We start from the raw sequence: 27,544 nt of genomic DNA, 5'->3' as shown, positions 1-27,544 counted from the left end.
CTCAACCACCACTGCAATCACTAAGATTCGTTCACTTAATGTTTTACTTCTCAAATTTTATTTCCTGCCTGATGACCGCAATTCCCTCCTCTTTACAAACAGTAATTGGAATGCTTCTTCCCCAGAATAATGCTCATGCGACTGCGTGGCTCGTGCGGCTGCTGCTGTCGCATCCCCCCTTCTCAACATGCACTCAACCCAACCAATAATAAACATTAAATATAATGAAATGGTTATGTAAGCAATAACAAATATGCAAATGAAAACCAAACCAAAGGGGGAAAGCTGATGCTACCCTCTCACTCCACTCCAAAAGCTGCGAGGACCTGATACCGATTAAAGAATTGGTAAAGCTCCGAGCCACAGTCTCTTCCTTATCCAATACCAGTAAGAAAGAGGAAGCAAAGAGGGGGGGACAGCCCTTAAATAGCCTATGGTTCCTCCCTCTTCTAAAGCTGCTCATGCAAGACTTGAAAGAGATATTGAGTCCTCTGGGGAAGACGGCAAAGGTAAGCCATGCTGCTTAAGCCGAGGCTCAACAGGGGCTTCTTCATTACAGCGGGGTCCCCGACCCCCGGTCCATGGTCCAGTGCCAGGCCTTGGCCAGACCGGGCTGCGGAGACAGATCTCCCACCCCCCAATGCATGCCACCCAAACTCACCCGCACAGTTCCTTCGCATATGTGCATGAATGTGCAAGTGCCCCATAAGCATCTCCTGGCCCTTCTCGCATGTGCACAAGTCTGTGTGCAGTGTGCAAGCACCCCTACCCCTTTGTGCATGTGTACGTGTGTGCACACCATGCGAGTGCCCCCCACCCCTTTACACATGTGTGTGTGCCCACGTACCTGTGTGAGTGAGCACCACCCCTTTGCGCATGCACGTGAGTGTGGGGGCTGCCCTGCCCCCCACAGACCCCCGTCAACTCCCCAACCAGTCCGTACTATCAAAAAGATTGGGGACCACTGCTTTAGAGGATACAAAATGCTGTGCCCTTTTAACCGGGCATCATACGAGTACAGCGGAGTCTCGACCTACAGACTTAATCCGTATTGGAATGGTGTCTGTAGGTCGAAAAGCCCGTAGGTCGAAAAAGCATTCCCCATAGGAATGCATTGAAAACCCATTAATCCGCTCCAGCCCGAGAAAAAATACCTACCCAAATAAAACTAAAACACTGCAAGCCCTTGGGGGCTGCAAAAAACAAAACACAAACACAACTCCACCAGCCCAATCCTACACTGCAAAAGACAAAAAAAAAAGTTTTTAAAAAAGCAAAAAGCAGCATCTTACCTGCACCGCCGTGACCACTGCTGCCAGGAGGCCTCCCAGACTCTAACCCCCGCTGCCGGGCCAGGGCTCTGGACACCCAGTGGGGGAGAAAGGCCGGATCGGCTCCTGCCTTTCTTCCCCACCACCCGCCTTCTCCCAAAGGGCTGCCCCGATGGTGGTTTTAGCAGCGGAGAAGCCGGGTGGCAGAGGAGAAAGAAAGGAGCCAATCTAGTCTTTCTGCCCCACCGGGCAGCTGTAACAATAGTGGTTTTGACAGATATTTAAATCTGCTTACCCTTGATGTAGCTGCAGGGACCAATAACTCTTGTAAGAACATGTTAAAACTATGCAGTGCCCCATTAAAAAGTGAAACAAGTTCTGAACCCAAATTACCACTGAGCTCACAATAGCAAAGTTGTCAAGAAGTCTTGGTCTATGTTCTGGAAATTGGGGAAAGTATTAGGTACTGATCAGTCTGCATAAAGAAAGAACGCCAATAGTCTGGGGCAAAAAAATGAAGCAAAACACAGCTCTTCTCCCTTGAATTTCATGGACCCAAGCAGCAAGGTTTTGGTTATACTCGTATTTTTTTTCAATAAATAAATGAATGTTTGATCAATACTGTGCTGCTATTTGTCTCCAGGAAGAGGCCTGAGAATGGCGGGGTAGGAGGGGGAGAGGGTCAGACAGTAAGTCTGAGGCCCCCATTGTCGGTGGTGCAGCTGGCCCCCTCTCCTGGCATGGCAGCTCCATGTGTGGCAGCTAGGCCCAGCACTCCAACCCCAGCGTTGTTGGAGACATGTATATAAAATGTTGTTCAGATGAGCTTCTGTGCAGTCAGACAGGGTCCTTATGTAGCCTGGGAGATGCTTTACGATTATGATTAGAAACAGCTACAGAGTCATGCTGTGCTGCTTGTTCAAGGTGACCAGTTACGTCCTTGCAACTTTTACCAACAATTCCGTACTCACCCACTTGTGGGACTGAATGAATGATGTTAACGGATATAGCCATAATTTCAATGAATTTAAATCCCAACATCTGATTGGCTTTAAAATGCAGATGAAAACTACGATAAACAAAATCCCAGGTATTTACTTAATAGGTTTCATAAAAGTGGATAAAGCAAGAGAGAATGTATTTTCTTTTTTTCTTCTTCTTTTTTTTTAATCTGGCATGTTCGGAAGGGGAATTTCATTGCATTTCACATTTATTTGAACTCAGAGTTGGTAGAAGGCAAAGAGTAAAAAAAATGTTTTGCTTTGTAATGAAATTTTATGCAAATAAAGGACTTAGAATTATCAGGGGCATAACATAAAGGAGAATGGAAAATTGCTTATACCCTTTTGGCCCTCTAGTCCATGTATTAGAAATCCATTGACTTTTGCTCCCACCAACTTTGACAGAAGTGGTAGGAAGGATTTAGTGTAGCATAGCAGAAAATAATTCAGAATTAGTATTGCTTTCCCTTTCAAACACCTTTTCTTCCTTGGTGATCCCTGTAATCTGTATGACTGGAAGCTTTAGAAGAACTTTTTTACTTTATAGGGGAGAACAGTGGCTTTTATTTATTAATCCTCCGGCTAATTCATCATGGCTGGTGTACTAACTACAGGGCCTACAACAACTATAGATTTATACTACAGATGGGCATGATCCTCAGTTCATAGGTTTGTGTTGGTTTAGAGCCATGCCCACACAAGTGTTATGTAGGTGCTTCATACTTCCCCCTCCCACCTCCTCTGCATGCTCATCCATTTCCCAGGTGATACGTGCTTCCCCCTGCCTCCTCAGCATGACTGCCCACTAACCATTTGCAGCCATGCTTCCCTCCTCCACCTTTGCCAGCAGCCGCTCACTCCAAGGAATCCCTGCAGAAATCCCTGCCCCACCTCCTTGTCTAGGTGGGCAGTTGCTGAAGGAGGCAGAGAAGGAAAACATGGCTGCAAAGTTTGAGTGGGCAGCTGCATGGATGAGGCAGAGAGGGACATATCCATCATCTGGGGAGTGGGTGAGCATGCAGAGGAGGTGGGGGAAAATATGCATTGACAAATCAGCAAAAACCTCCAAACCAAAGTTTGTGCCCATCTCTAGTTTATACAGTACTTACACTCCCTCTGAGTGTATATGGGTAAGAAAACCATATCATTGGAGGGAAGATGGAATAGAAATAAAACCAATTAATAAACGTATCACTATCAAGTCAGACTTGTGGGAAGCCACATCTGGAATTGAGTATGGCAGGCACCCTTTTTCAAATCAGGTTTCTTCTCTTGATTGCTGAAACTCTCTGCTAAGAAAGGAAGAGAAGGCAGGCTCATACCTGTTCTAGCCAACCCAGAGGGTTCATTATACATTCCAGTCCTAAAGGTTGATGAGAGAGCTTGCTCAGAACCAGAGACCTCATTTCCCTGCTACAAAGAAGCCAGCTGAGAGGAGCCACAGCAGCACAGCCCGTCGTTGCCTCTGAGAGAGCACCGCGCCACCCAGCTGATCCAGGGAGTGAAGCCCGGTGCTTCATTCTAGGAGCAAGCAGTGGGAGGACAGGCGACCATCAGGCAGGCAGGGGGTGACCAAGTGAACAGGGGGGTGAGCGAGTAATCAGTTCAGCAATGGGTTGATGGGAAGGCGAGCAAGCAATCTGAGGTTTGGGGAGGTGAACTAGCGATCAGGCAATTGTTGGGCAATTGGCGGCTGGGTGAGCGAGCAAGCAAATGATCAAGGCAAGTGGACTATGGTGCTTTTATTATTATTATTTTCATTCTGGAGCTATACCAAATAGCAGCATTAAAAAAAAGTGGTAGGAGTGTTCACATATGCAGAATTGATTCCAATTAATCAGTTCCATATGTGCTTCAAAATAAATGGACCTCTGGCAGGGGAGTAGAAAAACTCACTCCCCTGGTACAGTGCCCCCCCACATGGACGTACCTCATGTATATGCTAAAATTTAAGCCTCCCCCCCCCCCCAATTTTTAGGACCACCTAGTACAACAGCAGGTTTTATTTGTCAATGGGATCCAGCTATAAGCTCCCATTGCTGAGAAACACCAAAAGCCTCGATAAACGATGGAAAGAATGAAGAAATCAGAAAGCCGCTTCCCTGGGTCTGAGGAGGCAAGTGAAAGAAACCATTGGGGGATGGAGAAGGCTGTGTAATCGGTAGTAAATTTTGAGCTTCCGATTCTCTTTAAAAATATTCCTCACAGGCGTATCCTCAAAGGGAGATCAAAAAGACCATGTTGATCCACACTTGTTAGTAACAGCTGAATCACAAATGAGGCTTCCAACTGTGTTAAAGCATGAAAGCTACGGTTTGTCTCCAATAACTCCATATAAAAATAACCTCAGGGAGTGGTGAGAATAGGTCAGCGATCAGTAGGAGAGGACAGATCCCCTCTATCTTTGTGAGAGAATAATTTTCAGCAGGGTGAGAAGCTAAACCTATTGATCAGGCTACACCTGCCGAAATTTCTTTTTTATGATGAAGTGGTATAAAACTGTCCTCTTTTTTATGTGGTCACCTCAGAAAGAAAATGGAAAGAAGAGATAGACTTTGCTCGTTTAGTGTTCTTGCTTCAGTATGAAATAAGAATAAGATCTGCATGTATGTTTGTTGCACTGTGCTGTCAAGTCTGGACTACTTTTAGCAGCCCTAACTGGGTTTTCAAACCAAGTGAGGTATATAAGAAGTGGTTTTACCACTTCAACCCTTCTGTGAGCGTCTATGGCAGAGCTGGGGAATTGTGCCTTACTCTGTCCATTATAACACATTGGTCATGCCGCTTATATTTGCCTCAGTGCTTTTTATGCAGTTTAGCTTTATTAACTGGTGTGGTGTTTACCCCGTGGCCCCTGCTTGTCTCCCCAAACACAGAGCTCACAAAGTATCTCAGCACCCCTTCTGACACACTGCCACCAGTTGAGCCCAAGAAGGTAAACTCTGTCACTGCCTCCATATCTTCCCCTTCTATTTGCCAGGAGGTGATGGGACTAGTGGCCATGATCTTAGTTTTTTTGATGTTGAGCTTCAGATCATTAAGAGGTTCTTTAATTCCTCCTCACTTTCTGCCATCAGAGTGGTATCATCTGCATATTGGAGGTTGTTGATACTTCTTCTGGCAATCCTAATTCTGGCTTGGATTCCTCCAGTCCTGCCTTTCGCATGATGTATTCTGCATATAAGCTGAATAAGCAGGGGAACAATATACAGCCTTGTCGTACTCCTTTCCCAATTTTGAACCAATCAGTTGTTCCATATCCAGTTCTAACTGTTGCTTCCTGTCCCCCATATAGATTTCTCAGGAGATAGATAAGGTGGTCAGGCTCTCCCATTTCTTTAAGAACTTGCCATAGTTTGCTGTGGTCCACACAGTCAAAGGCATTTGCGTAGTCAATGAAGCAGAAGTAGATGTTTTTCTGGAACTCTCTGGCTTTCTCCATAATCCAGCACATGTTAGCAATTTGGTCTCTAGTTCCTCTGCCCCTTCGAAATCTGTCTTGTACTTCTGGGAGTTCTCGGTCCACATACTGCTGAAGCCTGCCTTGTAGGATTTTGAGCATAACCTTGCTAGCATGTTAAACGAGTGCAATTGTTTGGTAGTTGGAGCATTCTTTGGCACTGCCCTTCGTTGGGATTGGGATGTAGACTGATATTTTCCAATCCTCTGGCCACTGCTGCAGGAACAGCCTGACTTTCCCTTTTGCTAAGCATTCACTACAGCACATTGCCTAAGCTTCAACACTGGGGGTATTTGTGGTGGCTTCAGCCTGGAGGAGATATGTCGCTGTGAAGCCGCTTAAATAGGCAGGATTGAACACTCCACTGACTCTAAAGGCTTTGTTTAAAATGGCATTTCATTTCCAATAGGCAGCCAATAACTTTTAAAAAGACCAGAATAAAACCCCCAGAGCCCCTGTTAGTCAGTTCTGAATGTGCTACTACCTCTCAAAATCTCATGTGCTTATGTTTGTGTTTGTGTGTGTGCTTTTTTTTCTTTTTTAACACAACAGCAAGCAAATGGGAGGCACAAAGATTTGGATTCCCACATTTAGATTCAAATACTTCCTTGGGTCTGAAAAATCAGTCTAGGACATTGGTTCTTAATCTTGGCTCTCCCAATGTTCTTGAACTAAAACTTCCAGAAGCCTTCCTAGTTATGCTGGCTAGGATTTCTGGGAGTTGTCATCCAGAATATCTGGGGACCCAGGGTTGGGAAACACTAGTCTAGAACCAATGGAGAGGGCAGGTTCCAAATCACCAAAATCAGGTTCTGAAGTGAATCCAGTACTGTATACTTCCATATACAGTACCCTGAGCTCTGAGGAGCAAGGGCAGGAGAGAAAAGTGAGGGCTCCGAATCCCCCAGAATAATGTCCAGCTTAGAACAAATAGGATAACTTCAGGGGAGAGGGCAGGATAGATCCTATGATTATACAAGCTAATTTTAAAAAAAACCAGGCCACTTTCAAATGCCCTATAACTCTATATGCGATTCCCCCAATCTACATGGGAAGATTTTAGTGTGCACAAAATTTAGCACAACTAAGAGATGGAAGTCATATCCTGCCTTCGATATTCTATGAACAGAGAGGTTTTTATCTGAACAAGCTGTGTTAAAGGTGTCACAAGTTCACTTCAGCCCAGAAATGGGGAAGAGTCAGCAGCTGTTAAAGGGCAACACTTCCCAGAGCAGTGGTAAATTTCGAAATGTGAGAATGGCAATTCCTGGAGCCACACAGTCCAAACGTTCAGGCAACTGTGTTAATCCAGATCCACCAATTTGATCTGCCAGTAGTCTTACAAGTGGGTCAGAGCATTGTCTTACTACTTGGGTAAAACTATCCGTGCTCTCCCCCATACCCCAGTTCTAGTGGGGATGGCAGCGAAACCCTGAAGGAACAGGGGAGCCTGAGGGGGTAGCAGATGATGATGTTGCTCCTGCCAGTAAAAATATTTGATCTTTCACTGCTGGGAGCTTTGGCTCCACTACAGAACCCGTCAACATTTTTAACAGATCTGCCATTTGGGCCTGTGGTCCCCAAGGGTGTGCTTAGCTCCGCACATTAGGGGGAAAAAGACTTCATTGGAACTTCAAGGCTGTGTCACTGGCAAAGTGGTTGTCTGTTCCCTTATCCCTGTTAGCCTTTAGTGGCACTGTAAGGACCAGTCCTCTTTTGCTGGATTTACATGATATGTGTGAGTTTTATTCTAATTTGTAGAGCTATAACTACAAGACTGTGAATTTCCCTTCCAGGGCAAGGTAAATACAAGTTTAGTTAGTCATTCTTTGCCTTATCTTCCTCTGTCATTCCATCCCTTGTTTCTTCTCAGAGTTAGAGCCTGTAGTAATTGGTCTTTCAAGGCTGGTGTCTGCTCCCATCCAGAGACACTTTTCCAGGACTTTGGCCTCGTGCTTCTCCAACCCCTCTGTAAGCCTTCTACTGGGCAACAATAGGTCCTGGGCAGCCTGGGGCACCCCAGCCTTGAGGCAGCCTACTTACTCAGTTCTACTCAGATGATACCAGATGCTTTCTCCTAAAAGGGGCTCGCCTCCACCTCGTTCTTACCGGCTTCTTTCGGGGATCAATCCCACTGACAATAAAACCCAGGTTCTGCTGAAAATTTATTATTGTACACACAATGCATGTGCACATGCAGATTACTGCTCCTCTGCCAGAGGTCCATGTGTTTTGAGGCCCATGGCAAATCAATTCCTTGAAATCATTTCTGTATATATATATAGGGATTAAAAAAAAAAAGCAACGGAGCCTGCCGAATCACCCATCCTTCACCAGTGCAATTGCCTGCCTGATCACCCCCACTTTGCCTTCATGATTGCTCCCCCTCCCACACACACTGCTTGCCCAATGCACGTGACTGACCTTGGTGGTGGCAGTGTCGTGTAAGAACACACACACAAACACAAAAACTTTGAATTCATGCTCAAGTCCACATGCCTTTAGCCTGAATCCAAAAGATTATCCCTCTGCTGGTTTATTCTGGCATTGAGAACAGGTTCTCAGTCTCCTCTCTTCCATCTTCCTCCAAACCAGGAAATGCAGCCCTGTTCAGGTTGAAGGGCCTTTCCAGCCATATTTTATTACCCTCCCTGCCAGAGGATTACGTTTGCTTTTTCTCACCCTCGCCTTCTCAACTTTTTTTGGCACATCTCCCGTGCAACAGACAATAGGGAGTCAGTTCAACCTTCTGCTTGATACTGAGTTGCACATACCACCATCTCCCCACACTTTGCTAGGGTTTCTTCAACAACAGCAGCGTGCTGAGGAACAGCTGCTCTTCTGGCTGCGGAGCCAGAGGCTAGGAGTTTGATTCTCTACCATTAACACCACCACCACCACCCTTTACAGGGCCTGGACTCCATGATCTATAAGGTCCCTTCCAGCTCTGCAGTTCTAAGATGGATGGATGGATTCTTCCTCAGCTTCTCTAGCCATGGCAGGCCCTGTCACCACCTCAAGAAGACTTGTGTGGGTGGAGGGCAAAAAAAGAAAAAAAATCTCCAAGTAGACCATTCAAGACAGCAGACTTCATAAGCAAGTGTTCACAGAACCATAGATTGTACACAACTATATAATCCCTTTCACATTCTCTTTCCTTCCTAGAACACTTGAGTTTTAATTATAAAATCAAACCTGACAACCACTTCAGCATCTGAAAGAAATAATTGTGCACCAGAATACTTGGGTGGCATCCTAGGCACAATGAAATATTTCCATTTAACTATTAGATAAATGGCAATACGGCAGAACTCTCCACTGCTAGAAGGGTGTCCTTGATTCTAGTGGATATATACACAGCTCGGTATTTGCAAAGTGACAGTTGAGTACAGTACATGCATTACTGTATCTGTGCATAACAGAGAAATTAAAAGAGAGACCAACTTCAGCTCTGCCAGGCAACAGAAGAGGTAGCAGGCAAGAGCAGAAAAGAAAGGAAAACACAAGAGCTGTAAGAAATTGTATCCAAGGTCTCTATGTACTCGGAACAGTGTACAAGAGCATATAAAGGGTTGCCTTTTTCATGTCCTCCAGCACTTCTTCTTGGACGTCAGTGCTTCAGGTGGGCAATAAGGTACCGGAATGCTCACCCACTCAGAAACCCTTTTTATAGATTTAACTAGGTATTCAAGTAGAAGCAAGCCATTACAATGTATTGGTTAAAATCCTACGTCCTGATTATACTGGCAAAAGAACGGATATATGAACCACATTTAGCTGCTATAGCATCAATGTTTTAAAAAGTTGATTACAGTGGTGCCTCACATAACGGGCACCCCGTTTAACGATGAATCCGCTTAGCGACGATGTTTTTGCAATCGCTTTTGCGCTCGCATAATGATGTTTCCTATGGGGGAAAATCACTTTGCGATGATTGGTAAGCTGTTTTGCTTACTGATTTTTGCATAGCGATGATTTTTCCCCAGCTGATCGGCAGTTCCAAAATGGCCGCCGTGTAAAACAGGGATGGATTCCTTGCTTACCAGGCAGCTAAAATGGCCGCCATATGGAGGATTTTTGCTTAAAAGGTAAGTTTTAAGCCCATAGGAACACATTGAAGGGGTTTCAATGCATTCCTATGAGCTTTTTTTATTTCGCATAGCAACAAATCCGTATAGCGATGATTTTTGCTACACGGATTATCGTCGCTATGCGGGGCACCACTGTACATGACTGTGATTCTGTGCAGCCCCTATTTCTCTTTCTGTGATGTTGCAGTGTACAGATGAGTCATGCACTTCGTAATTCTCCAGTAAAACATCTTTATTCTGTAACATGTTGTCATAGTATTTCTTAATAAAAATATTTGTCTCTTGTTCCTCAGTGGCTTTCATAACATTTCTTGTCCTCAAACTCTAACAAATTCCCTTTTAATGTGAAGGGTGAAGTACTCCAAACTTGACCATATCATTTAGGTGATGTGCCCAAAACCTCTGGTGCTACTATGCTCAGTATTAGTATGTGGGGGGGGGCACGAAAGATCCAGCTCACCTGTGGCTCCCATACCATTTTGCCTCGGTTTTGCCTCAACTTGGAACCAAATGGACTGATTCCACAGGGTTTCTCAAGATTCTCTAAACTCTGGTTGTGTTCTTTCCACTGGGCCTCCTCCCTTTCTTTTATACCCTCCTCCTTTCCCACCGAGACAGCGCCCTCTGTCATTCCTGCTCCTACACATAATCCTTGTAAATCATCTATTACGCCCAACAGGGGTCCCTCAGTGCTTTTTCCTGAAGAGACGGATGGCACACTCTGTGGAGCCCCTTTGGAGGTGCTCCCAGCCTCACAACAATGCACAGTGGATCTAGTCCCCCCCTGGACTGGGGTTATTCTGTTTGGAAGCATATCATTTAACCTCCTCCTGGCAGAGTCTCTTTTTTTTAGCTCGAGGCTGAATTGCAATTGCCCAATGTGCCTTGCTCTCCCATCATAAACTGCTCCCTGCCCAGTTGCCCTTAACCACCCTGCTCCTTGCCTACCTGTCCCCTCACTCACCATCCCTGGCCCATTATGTCGGCCTCTTTGAGTAAACAGCAGAGGGGGGGAGGTGGCAGCATATTGCGGGGTTAATCAGTAGTGTAGATAAGCCCTTAGACTTGGAATGGGTAGATTTGGTTCCAGCTTCCACTGAGCCATGAAATTCACTGGGTGAGCTTGGACTAGATATTCTCAGCCTGCATGGTTGTTGGGAAAATAAAGTAGTGAAAAAGAGAGCCATTGACACCCCCATGAGTTCATAGGGACAAAAAGTGGAATACAGAAGTGAATGAACCAATATATGGTAGCTAACATTTCCGAAGTCCAGTTTTCATGGGACTGATACAGGGGGATTCTCAAACTATAATTTTTTTAAAAAAATCCTCTTTTTATAGCTGAACTGTAAGAGACACTCTTATGATATCCCCTCTCCCTTCCTTTGTAAGCTACAAAGACTCTACCCTGGTAAACAGAAGCATTGTGGACAGCTGATGAAAAAACATTTAAGTGACTGTAAAACATCTTGTAAGCACACATTGTGCTAGGCTACCATTGTGACAGATCAATTTTGCTGATAACATTTTAAAAGGAAAGCTATAGCCTTGCCACAAGAATAATATCTGAAAAGGCCAGACCATAGTGAAACAAAACCATTTCAAAGGCTAGGTTTAGAAAATGTACTCTCTGACTCAGACTCTGCTAATGTCAGTGCAGCAGCTGCATTTGAGTGGTTACATTGGCTGGAAAAAGATAGGTACCTGGCCTTTTCTTTGTTGATCAAGTGGAGGCCCGTGGCCAGGCTCCCAGTGGCCAGTCCAAATGCAACCCTGGACAGTCTAGAGTAGACCTTTCAAAGGTTGATGATTGGTAGCCTCTCCCTCTTCTTTTCTGTTCCTGAGGAATGTTCTGGGCCCTGAGGATTCATGTTGCTCTCTAGGCTAGCTCCACAAGAAGAGGAAATATGTGACTCTCTGTACATTGATTTGAAACTTTTCAATACTTAGCTCACTTAGTTTGCACTTATTTAGTTGTTTAGTATATTGAGGGCAAGAGGAGAAGGGGACGACAGAGGACGAGATGGTTGGACATTGTCATAGAAACTACCAACATTAATTTGACCCAACTCCAGGAGGCAGTGGAAGACAGGAGGGCCTGGGGTGCTCTGGTCCATGGGGTCACGAAGAGTCGGACATGACTTAATGACTAAACAACAAAATGTTGTTTTCAGCAATATTTTTTTCTGTAATAGTGAAGCCCTTTACCATAATTATCCTGGCTGATTCAGGCAATTTTCCATCAGACTCAATTTTTCTGGGTTCATTTATGAAACTAACCCACGTTGATTTCACAAATTGGAAACTGGCAAGAGGTCGGTACAAGGAAAGACTTCTTCAATCAATTTGGCCAATTAAGGTGAAGAATATATACAGTTTTAGATTAAAAAGCAGTAAGTAAATACAGTGGGGCCTCGCTAGACAGTTACCCCGCATGACGGTTTTTTTGCTAGACATTGACTTTTTGCGATCGCTATAGCGATTCGCAAAACAGTGATTCCTATGGGGGAATTTCGCTGGACAGTGTTTGGTCCCTGCTTCGCAAACTGATTTTCACTAGACAACGATTTTGACAGTTCCCTCCGCACTCACAAAATGGGTGTTTTCAGGATCTAATCTTCGTAAGACAGCTATTTAAACAGTTGATCAGCGGTTCGCAACGTGGCTTTCCTATGGCCGATCTTCGCTAGACAACGACGATTCTTCCCCATTGGAATGCATTAAACAGGTTTCAATGCATTCCAATGGGGAAATGCTTTTCGCTAGACAATGATTTCGCTAAACAGTGATTTCAGTGGAATGAATTATCATCGTCTAGCGAGGCACCACTGTATTAAATAACTATACAGAAAGTGAATGAAGTGCAATAGCTACAAATAAACTAGGACTCATGCTTCCACTTTTTTTTTTAAAAAAAAAGGTTTATTTGAGGGAGTCTTGGGAAATGCATAAATTGAGGGGTGGCACATGATGCCCGCCTACCAAAGCCAAACTCCAAGAGGAGTCCAAAAATGTAGGCAACTGTGTTAATCCGTATAAAGAAAGTACTTCTAGCAGCTTCACTTTCCATGAAGTGCAGGGCTTTTATAATGCTAGTGGGTTTCATTCAATCAAGATCAAGCCACACCCCCCCATATTGTGGATTGCAACTGAGATACCTTTTAACTAGATAAATTACTAGATAAATCAAATCTCATCTCCCTACACAAACAACTTTGAAGATTTCATCTAGTCTTAGAGGGGAAGTAAAAACTGAGGGGAGTGGCAAAAGACATCATTATCTCTGCAAATGAAAAAGTCTTTATGCTATATTCATTTTATTAGTTATATTTATATTCCACCTTTCTTCCAATGTGCTTGAAGCAGCTAATTTGGAGCAAGATAAATGGGTTGCATAAGGTTGAATAGAGGTCTGGTATGTCATTTGATGTGATTCTTGCATTTAAATGGCATACACACCTCAAGCATTCCTATTTGGTATGCCTCCCTTATGAGAAAAACAAAAGCCACAGAAATAACCCTCCTTGTTCTCTCCTCTCTCCTCCCACTTCCCGGAGAATTTTTTTTTCTGTGTAGTATATTACATTAGTGCTGTTAAAAGAGACTTAAGAAAAAATTACCTTATGTTTCCTTCCTCTGTTGAGGAGCAGAGGAACTGTTTAATTTCCCAGTATTGTGAAGTGGCTACATTGCCTTCATAAGTTGCTTAACGATATTGGGAAATTGAAAGCAGAAGAGAAATTTAAAGCCACAAGCTCTGCTTTGATTTGTTTCCAGTGATCAGAAGTCCTGGAAACAAACCAAAATGGAGCATTCCTACCCACACCAAATAAAATAAAACCAGTAGCCCCTGATAGGGAGGCACAAAAGTGCTGGTGGGAATGCTCTGGGAACAGGCTCATTCCCTCTCTAAATTACATTGACAGCAAAAGCAGTGAAGCAGCCTATACCCACAGTGGACCAAACAATGGGACAAATGTTCATCTGATCACATTGTTAGATAGCTTACTATCTACTTCGATGTGTTTCGTGGATTAGCAGGGATCCAACTGCGACTGAAATTCTGACGTTCCTGACACATTTCCAATGTTCTTAATGAAAAGCAGCAGCAAAACAGTCCCCATGCTTACTGGGTCCCTTCAAGGCATGTGAGGAGTTTTCTGTAATTGCAGTATGCTTTGGAATGGCAATAAGTTCCAAGGGACAGTGTTCTGGAAGCCTTCCCACAATCGAAAGCACATCAGGGCATCAGAGGGAGAAGGAATTATGAGAAAATTCTCCTTCTTCCCCTACTCAAGAGGCAGTCACATTCCCCTACTCCTGATCTTTCCCCATTTCACCTACAGCTTATTAAATTATGAAGTCTGTCTATACGTGGACTGCTTAAGAGCCTTCATCAGTAGCGAACTGAAGCACTGCTTTCTTAGGCTAACCAGGGAGCTGGGGCAGACCTTGACACATGGGTGTTGTTTTTAGGAAAATTCAGTGGTGCATGTTAGTTCATTTACAGATTCACTGAGGGAAAACGTAGTGTTTGGCTTGTTTTCAAAATGGAAACAATTAATTTATATTTGTGTGCACATGTATATATATGCGTATGTCATACATAGGTATATGCACATACACAGATATATATGGGCCAGAAATCTTCTTGGATAGTTATACCAATTACGTGCAATAGTGTCAATAACATAGATGGCTCGTTAACAAGTAGCTGCTTGCATCTCTTGTGGTGGAGGCAGGTGTGTGAGCTGATGCATGATGATACAAATATTAACTAGCAGCAATTTGCCACTATAATTTTTAATTTATGCTATTGTCCTTATGTCAGGGTAAATAATCCATAGTGTTCTGGCCTCCATTTCTCTCTGTATGCATTCGTGTATATTCACCCAGACCATATGCATGTATGTTGCTGTTGCTACACATAGATGTCTGGTGACCCTATGAATTAGCAGTCACCAGACTGTCTTGTCTTCAACAGCCCTGCTCAGTTCTTGCAAACTCAAGCTTATGGCTTCCTTTAAGAAGTCAATCCATCTCTTATTTTCTCTTCATCTTTTCCTGCTGTATTCCACCTTTCCCAGCAATGTTGTCTTTTCCCAAAAATCCTGCCTTCTCATAATGTGCCCAAAGTAGAACAGCTTCTGTTTCATCATTTTTATTTCCAGAAATAGTTCAGGCTTGATTTGCTCTAGGATCAACTTGTTCATCTTTCTGGCCATCCAGGGTATCCACAAAGCTGTCCTCTAGCACTATATTTCAAATGAATCATTTCCCCCCCATCAGCTTTCTTCACTGCCCAGCTTCCACACCCATACATGATGATCGGGAATACAAGAATGTGGGTGATCTTGGTCTTTGTCTCAAATGACTCATCCTTACACTTGATTATCTTTTCTAATTCTTTCATTTCATTTCTGCCCTTATGACTCTCAGTCTTCCTCTCATTTTCTGACTGTTGTCTCCATTTGGATTGATGTTTGAACCAAAGTACACAAAATCTTTAATTATTTCAATGTATTCATTGTCAGCATTAAAGTTGCGTAGGTCTCCTGTAATCATGATTTTTGTCTTCTTGATGTTCAACTGCAGTCCTGCTTTGGCACTTTCTTTTATCATCAAAAGTCGTTTTGAATCTTTGCTGCTTTCTTCTAGTAAGATGGTGTTGACTGTATATATTTAACTATTTATGTTTTTCCCGCCATTTTTCCTTCCTCCTTCATTTGAATTTAGTCTGTCTTTCCATATGATAGATCCTATATACAGGTCGAACAGATAAGGGGATAAAATTGATTTTATGGATTTTGGTATTCTTCTAGTAGCTTGTTGTTTTCTTGTGTTGTTCATCATATTGTTTTGTTATCTTATGTTGATGTTATGGGATGAGGGCATTCTATATTGATCATCCGGTGACATCCATATGTCTGTCTGTTTGTTTGAATCAAATATTTGCAGTAAACAGATTGTTGGCTCTGCAGAACTCTGTGAGTCATTTTCCTTCTTTTTTTCTGGCTCCTTGGTCAATTTTTCACAAAACAACATATATATTTTCCCCTGGTTTTTAAACCAGGAAGGGGGGGCACAGTAGGAGAACAACCTAACATGAGATGCTGTGGTTTCCCTGATCTGAGCAAAAGTGTTAATGATAAGACATTTTGGAGTTCATTAAGTCATCAGGACACATCAGAAGTGAATTGATGGCACATACCTTCTTTGGAATTTTTAAAGTTCCTGACAATTTAATAGTGACAAGACAGGTGGAATGATTGAAACTGTGAAAGGATATAGGCTTCAAAGCTCTGCTTGCATTGAATAGGACCATCTGCACCCACAAAGCAAAAAAACCAGTAATGTTACAGTTTAAACAAGTGAGCTTCTGATTATTTGTTCTCTAATATTTTTAATATCCTTTAATAAAATATTTTTACATCCAGACATAGAATCCCTTTCCCAGCACCAATGCCTATTTGGCCAGAAGTAGTTAAAAAGTTATTATCCTAGAAGTCAATTAATTAAATCCTGACTGACAGGGTCAAAGGTTCAGATTGCCCCAGACCTGGCACTGATTTCCTACTCGAAGACTACTATCAGGAGCCTGGTCTCAGAAATCCTGAGAGAATGCTTGCTGAAAGCACTCAGGGTTGGGACAAACACAGCTCCTCTGTGCTTCTGTAATGCAGAAATACTTTGAATATGCCTTACAAAATTTAATGCTATGTGTATGTAGATACATGGCAGAATGTCCTCCTTTTTGGAAGATTGTCACTTCATTACTTTCTTTGAAGCAAGACTTTTTTTACTCCTTTATGAAAACATCTTTTGACCCTGTTTTTGTGATCTTTCATTGCCCTACAGCCTTTCCCACCTGCAAAGCTGTAACAATGTATCTAATTTGCAATACTTTGGCTGGTAAGCCTATTGCACACATGCTCAGTCTTATAACAAAATCACTGTTTTTCCCTTATGAAAGGCCTTTTTTGAGGATCAGTATTCCAGCCCTTCAGCCTGGATTCTTTCCAAATAAAAAAGGTGGGCTGGGCCAACCATTATCTTTGAAGACAGTAATATTGGTCTTTTCAATGCATTTGATCTCCTTTATCTCTGGAGATCTTTAGAATTACGTTTCTGTATGGGTGGTACAACAGTTCTACTTTTTGAAAAACCATAACTCAAAAACCATCTGCCCAGATTTGGCACAAATGCAAGAACTGACTGCTGTATCTTGTCTGAAATTTAGTGTTGATCTGAAGTCCAGTTATATATATATATGCAGATATATATTTGTTTAAGCTGCCCTCAGTTTTAGAATTGCCTTGAAAAATGTTGATGTGCTCTGCTGCACAATAACATAGATGCACTATAGCACAGCTATAAGAGAACAGCCAAACAATTTGGGAGTATTTCAAGCAATTAACAGCCAGTTTGCTGATTCAAGAACATATGAAAAATTGTTATGCAAAATATGCTCATTTGGGAGGTAGCAAAATAAGTTCCCCCAGTTATCTAATTTGGACAGTAATACAGTGAAGCAATAAACACAAGTTGGCATCAAAAAGTCCCTGATTGTGAATTTCCATTGAATAGAAATTTCAGCATAAATTTTACCCTTTCCAGAAAGCAGCATGGAGAGTACAGGAAATAATTAACTCTGGGATAGTATGAGAGGAAGCTGGCACAGGAAAGCTGCAGAGGCAGAGAAATAGCTATTACTATCGGGTGACAAAAATCCTAAAATGAAGAGGAAGGAGGAAACCATCACCTTGAGATAATGGAAAAATCTTCATTAAAGGTGTGGATTTTAGTTCAAATTAAGTGAATAGAGCTGAGGAATGCATAAAATTGCCGTGCTTCATATCGCTTGACTATGATTCCCATGGCAATCTGCAACATGAGTTGGCCTAAATTCCTGTTTTTCCACTTAAAAAGAAACCAGCCTGAATCTCTAGCCCAGGGCTAGAGGCAGCAAATGGTACCATACTTACCCACTTCAAGCTATCTGAGAACTTCAAGCACACCAAGTTATTTTGATGCATGAGGCTTCTCTTTCTCCATAACAATACACAGTTTAGAAGAAGAAATTTAGTAATTAACCATTTGCTGCCTTTTTAAGGCAGCTGCTTCATTCTGACTAGGGGCTGCTGTAGCTCTTAGAGCTCTCAAGTACAACTTGGCCCAATCATTTAATATGAAGGAAGCCTGCTGCCATCATCTAGTATTCCTGTGAGACCAGCACATGGCATATTTTGCCAGTTCTGGGATTTGCTGAGTCAAGTCCTCCAAAAATCCCACTGATCCAATTGATGTACTCTATTTGCAACTTATTATGCTTGAATTTAGACCAACTCATGTTGCAAATTGCCATGGGAATCATCGTCTTATTGCTCTGCATTTCTAAGTTCATTATTAGATATTTAATCGGCTTGCATATGCATGGAGCAGAATCATGCGCATACAGAGAGTAAATATTTGGCATAGATACACAGAAGTTCTCACAATCAAAGAGAGAAGCTGGTTCTATTGTTTTCTACCTGTGGCTCAGCTCCCATTTAAATCAATGAAGAAAAACCACCCCAACTGACCTGTAACACCTAATTGCCTTACCTGCTAAATCCATGGTAATTGAGCAAGGAGTCCAATATTCCATTTTAAACCAGCCCTCATGGTAAGCAGCTGTATTTCTTTACTGCATCGCTGCAGCCCTACTGATTAGTAATAGCCCAGTTTGCAAATAACCCAGTTCCAGTGTGGGGGATAAAAGCAAGCCTTAAACATGCTCTAAGTGGAATCCATTTAAGCTCACTGGTCTCCTGTATTCTCAGCAGTTCAAATAAACATACTTTCTACTTGTCTGAAAGCATTTGTCCCTTCGTTAGTGGATTTACAAAGCAGTAGAAACAGCAAGTGGGAATCAATTTAGTTCAAATGGGCTTAGGGGTGTTTATTACATGAGCAATATTCAAACAGATTGCAAACCTCTATGTCCAATACATGTCCTGGCATTTGGGACAGTGAGATGTCTTTGAGAAGATGTAGTTTGGAATTTATCTTCTAAGCATGTGGTTGACCAGCTGTGCAAATGTTAGACCATGAACATCAATACTTGGGTTTTGTGTTTTTTAAATTTTGTTTTGAGGTTTTGCATTATACCACAATGGATGGTTTCCTATTGCTTAGCATAGTAAGTTGCAAATAGAGTAGTTCTATTGGATCAATGGAATTTTTGGAGGAGTTGACTGATCAAATCCCAACTGATTCAGCAGATTTACTCTAGTTGTGACTTAGTATACTAAGCAACAGGATTTTAACCAATGATTTTGAAACCTTTTATTTTTCAACATATTATGGTTTTCTTATTCATGTGAAGTTACAATGGAGGAATCGTGAAAATATTTGCACATGTCTGTGCAACTTTACATACCCTAAACATGAGCATGCCCTAAAACAAGCTGGACATGAAATTCTATTTCAAAATACTTAAATGTTGGACAACACCGGCAGTCATTATGTTAGACTGCACAGGGAAGACATTGAAATCCATAAACACCAGCAGAGCTTCAAAGAAAGAAAGAAAGAAAGAAGTCTAAAACTCAACAAAGCCTGGCTCCTAGCACTGAAAAATACAGCCTGCAAAAGGTCAACGAACTCTACCTAGCCACAAGGACCGGTGATCACTGCACACAAAAGACCAGCTAATGACACCCATCAATCACACTGACAGATCATCTCTCCAGCTTACCACAGCAATACACCCACAACAAAAACACGCTGATCACCATATTGAACCAATCTCCTGAAAAGGACAAAAGCTCATCCCATTCAACTATTCAACAAACTGCAACAGAGCACAGAGTTCTGACTCCTGTCCTCTGAAGTTGCCGGCCACAGAGACTGGCAAAACATTAGGAAGAAAAACCTTAAGAACATGGACAAACAGCCCAAAAAACCCACAGCAACCATTGGATCCTGGCCATGAAAGCCTTCAAGAATACAACTTTCCATAGTTGTTCGTGTAGATGAAAACAAGATGTCAAATTCTTACACATTCTTCCTCATAGATAAGAATAATTAAAAAACCAATATTTTTCTCCCTGCTAATTACATTCCAAGAGATGTGTGCATTTGTTTTATTTTCCAACATTTTTTCTGTACTTCTGTGCAGATAATCTTGGAGTTTTTCCACATAAAACTTTATGTTTTGTGAGAAATACAAGATTGTTAACCCAAAACATAGATGTTAGCACCAAAGAAATTGCAGGCTTTTCTAAATGCTGGTGCTAATGAAAAAAAAAGTAGTGTGGTCTCACCTTGGTTGCACATTTTTCTGTGGAGTATCTTGTTATGTTGATGTCAACGTTAGATATTTTGCATGAACAAAGTGTTGAAATATTGAGGGGAGGGTAGAATAATTAAAACCCTGGAACTGTGAAGTGTTACCATAAAAGAGTTTTGAATAGCAAGATACTGAATGCTTTCAGTTACTTAAGGGCCAACAGTTGTCTAGATAGCTCAGTGAGAGGCTGGGAGTTTGATTCCCGCTTGTGCCTCCTGTGAATAGAGCCACCCCGTGTGGCCTTGGGCAGGCTGCACAGTCCTAGGGTGCCCCCAGAAGAAGGGAATGGTAAACCACTTCTGCATATTCTCTACCTAGAAAATCCTGAAAAGAGTTGCCATAAGAATTAACTTTACAGCACACCATCATCATCATAATCATCATCACCACCACCACCACCACCGTCATTGTTGTCGTTGTCGTTGTTGTCGTTGTCGTTATTATTATTATTATTATTATTATTATTATTATTATTATTATTATTATTATTATTATTATTATTATTATTATTATTATTATTATTATTATTATTATTATTATTATTATTATTATTATTGACAAATAGCTAAATTCACTAGTTTGGCAGAATGCATGTAAAAATCCATTGATTCCACAAGACCACCAAAGCTCACTGAAATACAAAAGGGTTTGCAACCCTGGTGGAATCCATGGAAAAATCATATGTTTCTCTACTAAAGACCACAAAAAAATTCTGTATCCCTGCTTCAATGGTCAAACTTGTTTTCTTGTTTTCAAAACAATGTTATCAACATTTTCTGCATTACAGACCAATTCCATTGGAATTTCCATTTTATCCATCACAATGATTGCTAGCCAAGTGTGTGAATATCTCCTTGTTTACCTGAGAAAAGTACAAATATACAGAGTGTAGCACCATGCTAAGCAAGAAGCAAGACTTAGCAGCACAGAGGCAACACTCAAAGACTCAACAGATGATGACCTACACACACAGCCACGATGTTCTTGTGATGAAGCCAAAGGGAAGGGGCTGAGATAAAAATATTGAAATAAGTGGGCTTGTAATGATCAGGTATTAGTTCACTCTTGTACATCTGACAGATCAACATTTAATTGGATTATTTGACACTAATTAATTGGATTCCTGCACTAAACAGGGGACTGGACTCGATGACCTTATAGTCCCCTTCCAACTCCATTATTCTATGATTATTCTATAAAAGTCTTTGTAACAAATTATTTGACACTAATTACCTATGACAGGTACATATACATACAGGGCTGTATTTATCCTTAGCTAGACAAGTAAAAGTAATAAATAGTATCTAATTTCCTAGAATTGCTTTATCGTAAGGCGGTATGTCTGTTTTTCAGCCTAACATCTAAAATGTGTTTCTTTTAGTTATTCCCCTTTTCCAGATCCCTCTCTGATTGACCTTTGTTAACCATGTAGCATCCTAGAGCAGTTGCCAGGGTTCCATTTTTCTGCACCTTAAAAAAGAAGAAGCTCAGCATTTGCAGAAGATTTCCCAGAATCCTCATAAAAGCCTCCAAAGAGAAGATCATACAGCTCCCATAGCTAGATTTTGCTATTGCTGAACTGTTCCAGAGTTGGAAGGATTTCTCTGTTTAACCTAATTAATTGTTATTCCCAGGCCTATTAAAATATACAAATTGAAATCGAGGAGAAGTTACTTAAAGTTCTGTCATTTAACAAGGAAAGTGTGGTTGATAATTACCTAAGGAGCAGCAGAGAATTTGAAAGTGGCATTCTTGAACGTGCCTGCCTATATTTTAGTTGCTTTAGAAATGTATGGTATCTTCACCTTTCTTTCTTTCTTTCTTTCTTTCTTTCTTTCTTTCTTTCTTTCTTTCTTTCTTTCTTTCTTTCTTTCTTTCTTTCTTTCTTTCTTTCTTTCTTTCTAAAACTTTTTGTCTCTTCGCTTTTGGATAAGATATTTGTGAGCAGCCATTTGGAAACTGAACAGTTGCTGAGATATGGGCTCGTAACTAGGTGGGTGCAGCTTTCCATTTCTTTTCTTCCTTCCTTTCTCTGCTATCATTTTCAAAATAGTTTTCTTTAAATGTCATTATGTTTTGATATTTGATATTATAGTGTGTTTACTGTGACTTGCCTTGAGACCTGTTTTGGAGAGGAAGGTGGCCTGTAAATCAAAGTCTACATAACCCTTGCATTGCAGAACATGAATAAGGTCATGTAATAATTGATATAAGCTGTCATATTGACTTAGCAAAACAACTAACAAATTCCATATATCAATTGTTTTGTCTTATTTTCTTTCATGTGGTGGCGCTTTGGGCTAAACTGCAGAAGCCTGTGCTGCAGGGTAAGAAGACCAGCAGTCGTAAGATCGAATCCATGGAACGGAGTGAGCTCCCGTCGCTTTGTCCCAGCTCCTCGCCAACCTAGCAATTGGAAAGCATGCGAATGCGAGTAGATAAATAGGTACCACCTCGGTGGGAAGGTAAAACAGCGTTCCCTAGTCACGCTGGCCACGTGGCAATGGAAACTGTCTTCGGACAAGCGCTGGCTCTACGGCTTGAAAATGGGATGAGCACCGCCCCCTAAAGTCGGACACGAATGGACTGAAAATGTCAAGTGGAACCTTTATATCATCATCATCATCTTAGAATTGGAGAGCTGGAAGGGACCCTGTGGATCATCAACTCCTGTCAAGGAGGCACAGTGGGGAATCGTAAGGAATTGTGATTATCCCTTATTCCTTATGAGCTTATGAATGTATTTAATATCTTTTTTAAGGATAGCAATAGGTTATGAAAATGAGTACCTTTGTTTTGTCTGCAGGACTAGTAGGCTGCTGAGCAATAGACTGTAGAAAGACCAGGGGGAAGGGAATCTACCCTTTAGGACTGTGGACAGAAAAACCTTCATGCCAATAATGAACAAAGAGACAGCAATCAAGCTTTGATGATCGAATACCAAGAATTCCTGAGGAAGCAAGAAAACTATCTTTGGCCACTAGAGGGATGTGGTTAAAAAAAAATAATAATAAAAATAAAAAAAACATACTAGTAGTTTGAGCCATGGCTCTGAGCAGTCGAAATGCAAACTAAGGCAGTGTTTAACTCTTGCTTAACCACTCCAAAAATAAAACAAGATAATTAGCAGGCTGTGGGAGATCAGAAACACTGTCAGATTGATGACCAAGTGCATTCAACACTTAAGAAATTGTCACTTCTAACAATGAGTGGATTGGATGATGAACTAGGAGATGAGGGTTCAAATCCCCAGTCAGCCATGGAAACTCATTGGGGAGTGGTCATGGTAAACCAATCCTTCAACATCTCATATACCCTGAAAACCTTATTAGCATTTCTCTGAAAGTTTAAAGATTTCTCCAAGTCTGAAAGAGAGAGGTGGTGGCATCCCCTAGGTAAAGGTCTGTGACCCTGAAAAACTTCAATATGCTTCTTTGCAGCTTGCATTCACACACATTGTCCCTCATTCATTAAAACATGTAGTCATGAGCTAAGCTCATGCTACTGAGTTCAACAGGCTGGGGAGTTTTGGGAAGTCCCCGCACAGCTCCTAATTTAATAATTACAATCTCATCATTTTTCTTTGCCTTTCGTTCAAGGTCACCAAAAGGGTGGGCACGCTCTTGTGCTGATGTTTTCTCCTTTGCAAAAGGAAGCTCTCCACCTAATTATCAATCAAATTCCCTATGCATCTTCAGAAAGCAAACACCAGCCATTAATTGCTTTGATAAATGGAGGGTTTTAGAGAGGAATCTATAAGCAATTGGCACTGGAGTTGAGAGTAAGAAACTTAAAAAACAGATGCACCAGGCAGAGTATGATTAAATGCTTTTGCTGCTACACAGAATTATGAAAGAGACCAGTTTAATGATTAATAATTCACTTATTTAAAGCAGATCAGAGGTAATTAGTGTACTGAGCTCTGTGTGGCCCTGAAAATTAAATGGCACATTAGATGTTTGGGTTTCAAATTGTAACGCACGCTAATTGACTCCCTGAGGAGTGAAACAAATGTTTAATAATCATGAGTCATGCTTTTTAAAAAGACATTATGAGACTTGACATGAAATGATATGGCCTTGTTTCTAAAATCTAAAGAAGTTTTAAAATTTGTCTTTAAGTTTCGAATATTGGCTGATAGTTTGGGATTTGAGTATGACCTTGCCCTGTTTTTTTGGCACTGGGCATTTTATTTTATTTTTATCCCACTCTTCCTCACAAGGATACGGAATAAAAGTCGCAATCTTACTGGCTGATCTGAGTCAGACTGCCTTGGTCAGCCCAATATACGTTGTGATCCTGAGGTGAAGGACCACTTTCTGTTCTCATCCTCACTTCACATATAGAAGCTGGCTCCCAGTTTCATCTCAATGCTGTATCAGTGATGGGATAACATCCTCCACCATGTCTAGAGAGCAGTACGCCAGATTAGGAGGAGTGGGCAGTTGATGCAGTACATGTAGTTGGGTCCTTCGAGAGAGGAGAACAACCCTGAGACTGAAGAAAAACAGCCAAGGCATTTCTGCTCCCACCACTTGCCAGTCAAGGTTTTTGTTTTACTCTAGCAAGTGACAGCATTGATTTCTACACATAACTTTCTGTTCAGGCCAAGGCTGCCACCTCATAGTCCTGAACAGCTGGCTACAAATGGATTAGTTATGACTGGGCGCTTTGTGTTCTGCCCTCCTTTATCATTTTACTGATATCTCATAAAGTCTAGTCTCCATTGTTTAGACATGATTTTACCTAAGGCAGGGGTGAGGGAACTTTTTAACCTCTTACCCCCCCCCCAAAATTTATATACACCGACATTACCCCCTTGATTTGAAAGGAAGGAAATCAAACATTATTTGAATTCAAAATCTTATTGAATCTATTCAAAATTACTTTGAAAGCTTCAACTTACTTGAAAACTTCAGGTTTTGGAGAAATGATGTTGCTTCATCCTGGATATGAGAGCATCAATATTGGGGCTCTGCTCATCCTCATTACCCCCAGGATTTTCATTTTTACCCCATTTGGGGTAATTTACCCCTGTTCTTTGACCACTGACCTAAGGTGATCCAGCCTTTTGACCATATTTCTTCTATGTGGACTACTTCAGCCTACTTGATCTCATTCTTAACTGTACTTTTCATACCTTTCTCCATTTCCCAGTGAATCTATATTAGAAGTGGAACTGTAATATACACAATTATACATTTTAATGTGGTTTCAAATTAATGAGGCCTTCCATTGTTTGTTTGTTTGTTTATTTATTTTGGCAGCTAGGAAAAATATTGAGTTGCGGGGAGCATAGTCATATAATGCACTAGTAGGATATAGGTTGTCTGTTAATTTCTGTAATCTCTACCAGAAACTCATGATGTGGTATTTCAAGATTCTGGACTTCTAACTCCCTTTCCCCACTGGTGCCAATGATATTACTGCACAAGGGAAGTTCAACCAGACCAAACACTGAGAGTAAGCTGAATGCGTAGCAGCCATCTTGGATGCCAGCAGTTCAGTCATGGCAGGAAAGCAGGGATATCCTCTTCATGTACTCTGTGGTGTTGCTGATTGACTCTCTTTCATTCTCAAACATACCCAATAGGGAAACTTTTAAAAAGCAACATGATTTGTAATCACTTCATAGCCTCACGTTTATTTTACCACTGCTCTGAATGGCTTACATTACAACATTAATTGAACATAACTACAGTAATAAACTAATAAAACATCACAGAAATCTAAATCTCTAAGAATAAAATAACTAAGGAAAAAAGTGTGTGTGTGTGTGTGTGTGTGCGCGCGCGCGCATACATACATACGTACATGCATGCATATACTTTTGTCTGTATTGCAATACTCTATCATCAAGATTATGAGCACAAGAGTCAGTGTTGTTAGAGATTTCCTGTCAAGGCAGGGTTGAAGGTGTATGATTTCTGAAAAAAGGTAGACTTGGAGATCTGATTCATTGAGTATCCTAGATACAGGTGCACACTCAGATCACAAACCTGATCCTTCAGGGGGAGCATGCCCAGGTAGGAAGTTTTGTAGTCAATCAGGGATTGCCTCCCAGCAACAGGAACGCCATCTTATAAGGATTCAATTTCAACTTGTTAGTCTTCATTTTGACATTAACTAGTAGAGAAGCCAAGAGTTGGACAGGGGGAAGAACAGAGGAAATGCTGGATTACACCACATCCAAACTCCTCTCAGCCCAGATTCACAGCCACTAAGCTGTCAGAAATAGGGATGTGGTAGTGCTGTGGGTTAAACCGCAGAAGCCTCTGTGCTGCAAGGTCAGAAAACCAGCAGTCGATCGAATCCAATGACAGAGTGAGCTCCTGTCACTTGTCCCAGCTCCTGCCAACCTAGCAATTCGAAAGCATGAAAATGCAAGTATTGTAGATAAATAGGTACCACCTCGGTGGGAAGGTAACAGTGTTCCGTGTCTAGTTACCCTGGCCATGTGACCACGGAAAACTGTCTCTGGACAAACGCTAGTTCTATGGCTTGGAAACGGGGATGAGCACTGGCTCCTAGAGTCGAACACGACTGGACTAAATGTCAAAGGGAACATTTACCTTTATGCTGTCAGAAATTTTTGGTGCAGAGTGTGTGAAGAAATTGAGTGTGGCTCAATTAAAAACTAAATAAACTGCCTTTAATTAAGCAGCAGATAATATGGTTCAAGCAGGAACCTATGGAGCAGACTGGTTTCTAGTCTCTCCTAGTAGACCACCCCTTATTTCTTAATTTACCTCAGCCAGCATTTACTGTCTTAATAAATTCACCTAGGGATTCTGGTAATGAGAAAGAATAAAATGTTTTCATTTACTTACAGTTCTTCATAGATAAAAACAAACATCATATTATGTAAAAAAATCTTAACTAGTTATATCACTGACCTTAACAGATTGACTAGCTCCATTACTGACTAGCCGGTTACATCACGGACAGAACACATCTCTCTAGCTGTCCACTCCTGACAGATTCCATTGCTAACACTGACATCTAACCAAAACCTGACTGGAAAAAGGCGAGAAAAAGAATCTGAGGTAGAGAGGGCAGAGTCAGCTATACTGAGTTGATTGACATCCACCCCAGTCCAGAAAGTTCCCTCAGAGCTAAAGCTCCTTAAAGGCATCATATGTAGGTTGCAATCTTGTTATAGACTTTTTTTATTAAACATACAAAGATTTGAGAGATGTCCATGTGCAGGGGGGACCTGGGGCAGGCCTTGTCTCCACAGCCTTCCTGGTCTTACGCAGATGCTGGAGTCGCTGCCATGCCGAGGCTCTGACCATCATGACTCACCCTTTGCCACCTCCCATGGATGGTACGGGACTTTACAAGTCTCCTGAGAATTGTCTGAGGATGAGAAGATGAGGCTGGATATA

At 41.7% G+C, this 27,544-nt stretch overlaps 1 long non-coding RNA gene across 1 annotated transcript in view; it reads left to right on the top strand.

The window, feature by feature from the left end:
* LOC140704820 (uncharacterized) overlaps nucleotides 1–23,164 on the top strand; it is a 67,681-nt gene extending 44,517 nt beyond the window's left edge. Inside the window, exon 2 of the long non-coding RNA XR_012084264.2 lies at nucleotides 22,468–23,164. This is a non-coding gene — a long non-coding RNA (uncharacterized LOC140704820). The remainder of the gene's footprint in view (nucleotides 1–22,467) is intronic.
* The last annotated feature ends 4,380 nt before the right edge of the window (nucleotides 23,165–27,544 follow it).

The sequence above is a fragment of the Pogona vitticeps genome, chromosome 2, assembly GCF_051106095.1.
Source record: "Pogona vitticeps strain Pit_001003342236 chromosome 2, PviZW2.1, whole genome shotgun sequence".
Classification (NCBI taxonomy): domain Eukaryota; kingdom Metazoa; phylum Chordata; class Lepidosauria; order Squamata; family Agamidae; genus Pogona; species Pogona vitticeps.
The sequence above is the reverse complement of the archived record's forward strand: the minus strand, read 5'-3'. Positions and strand labels throughout refer to the sequence as shown.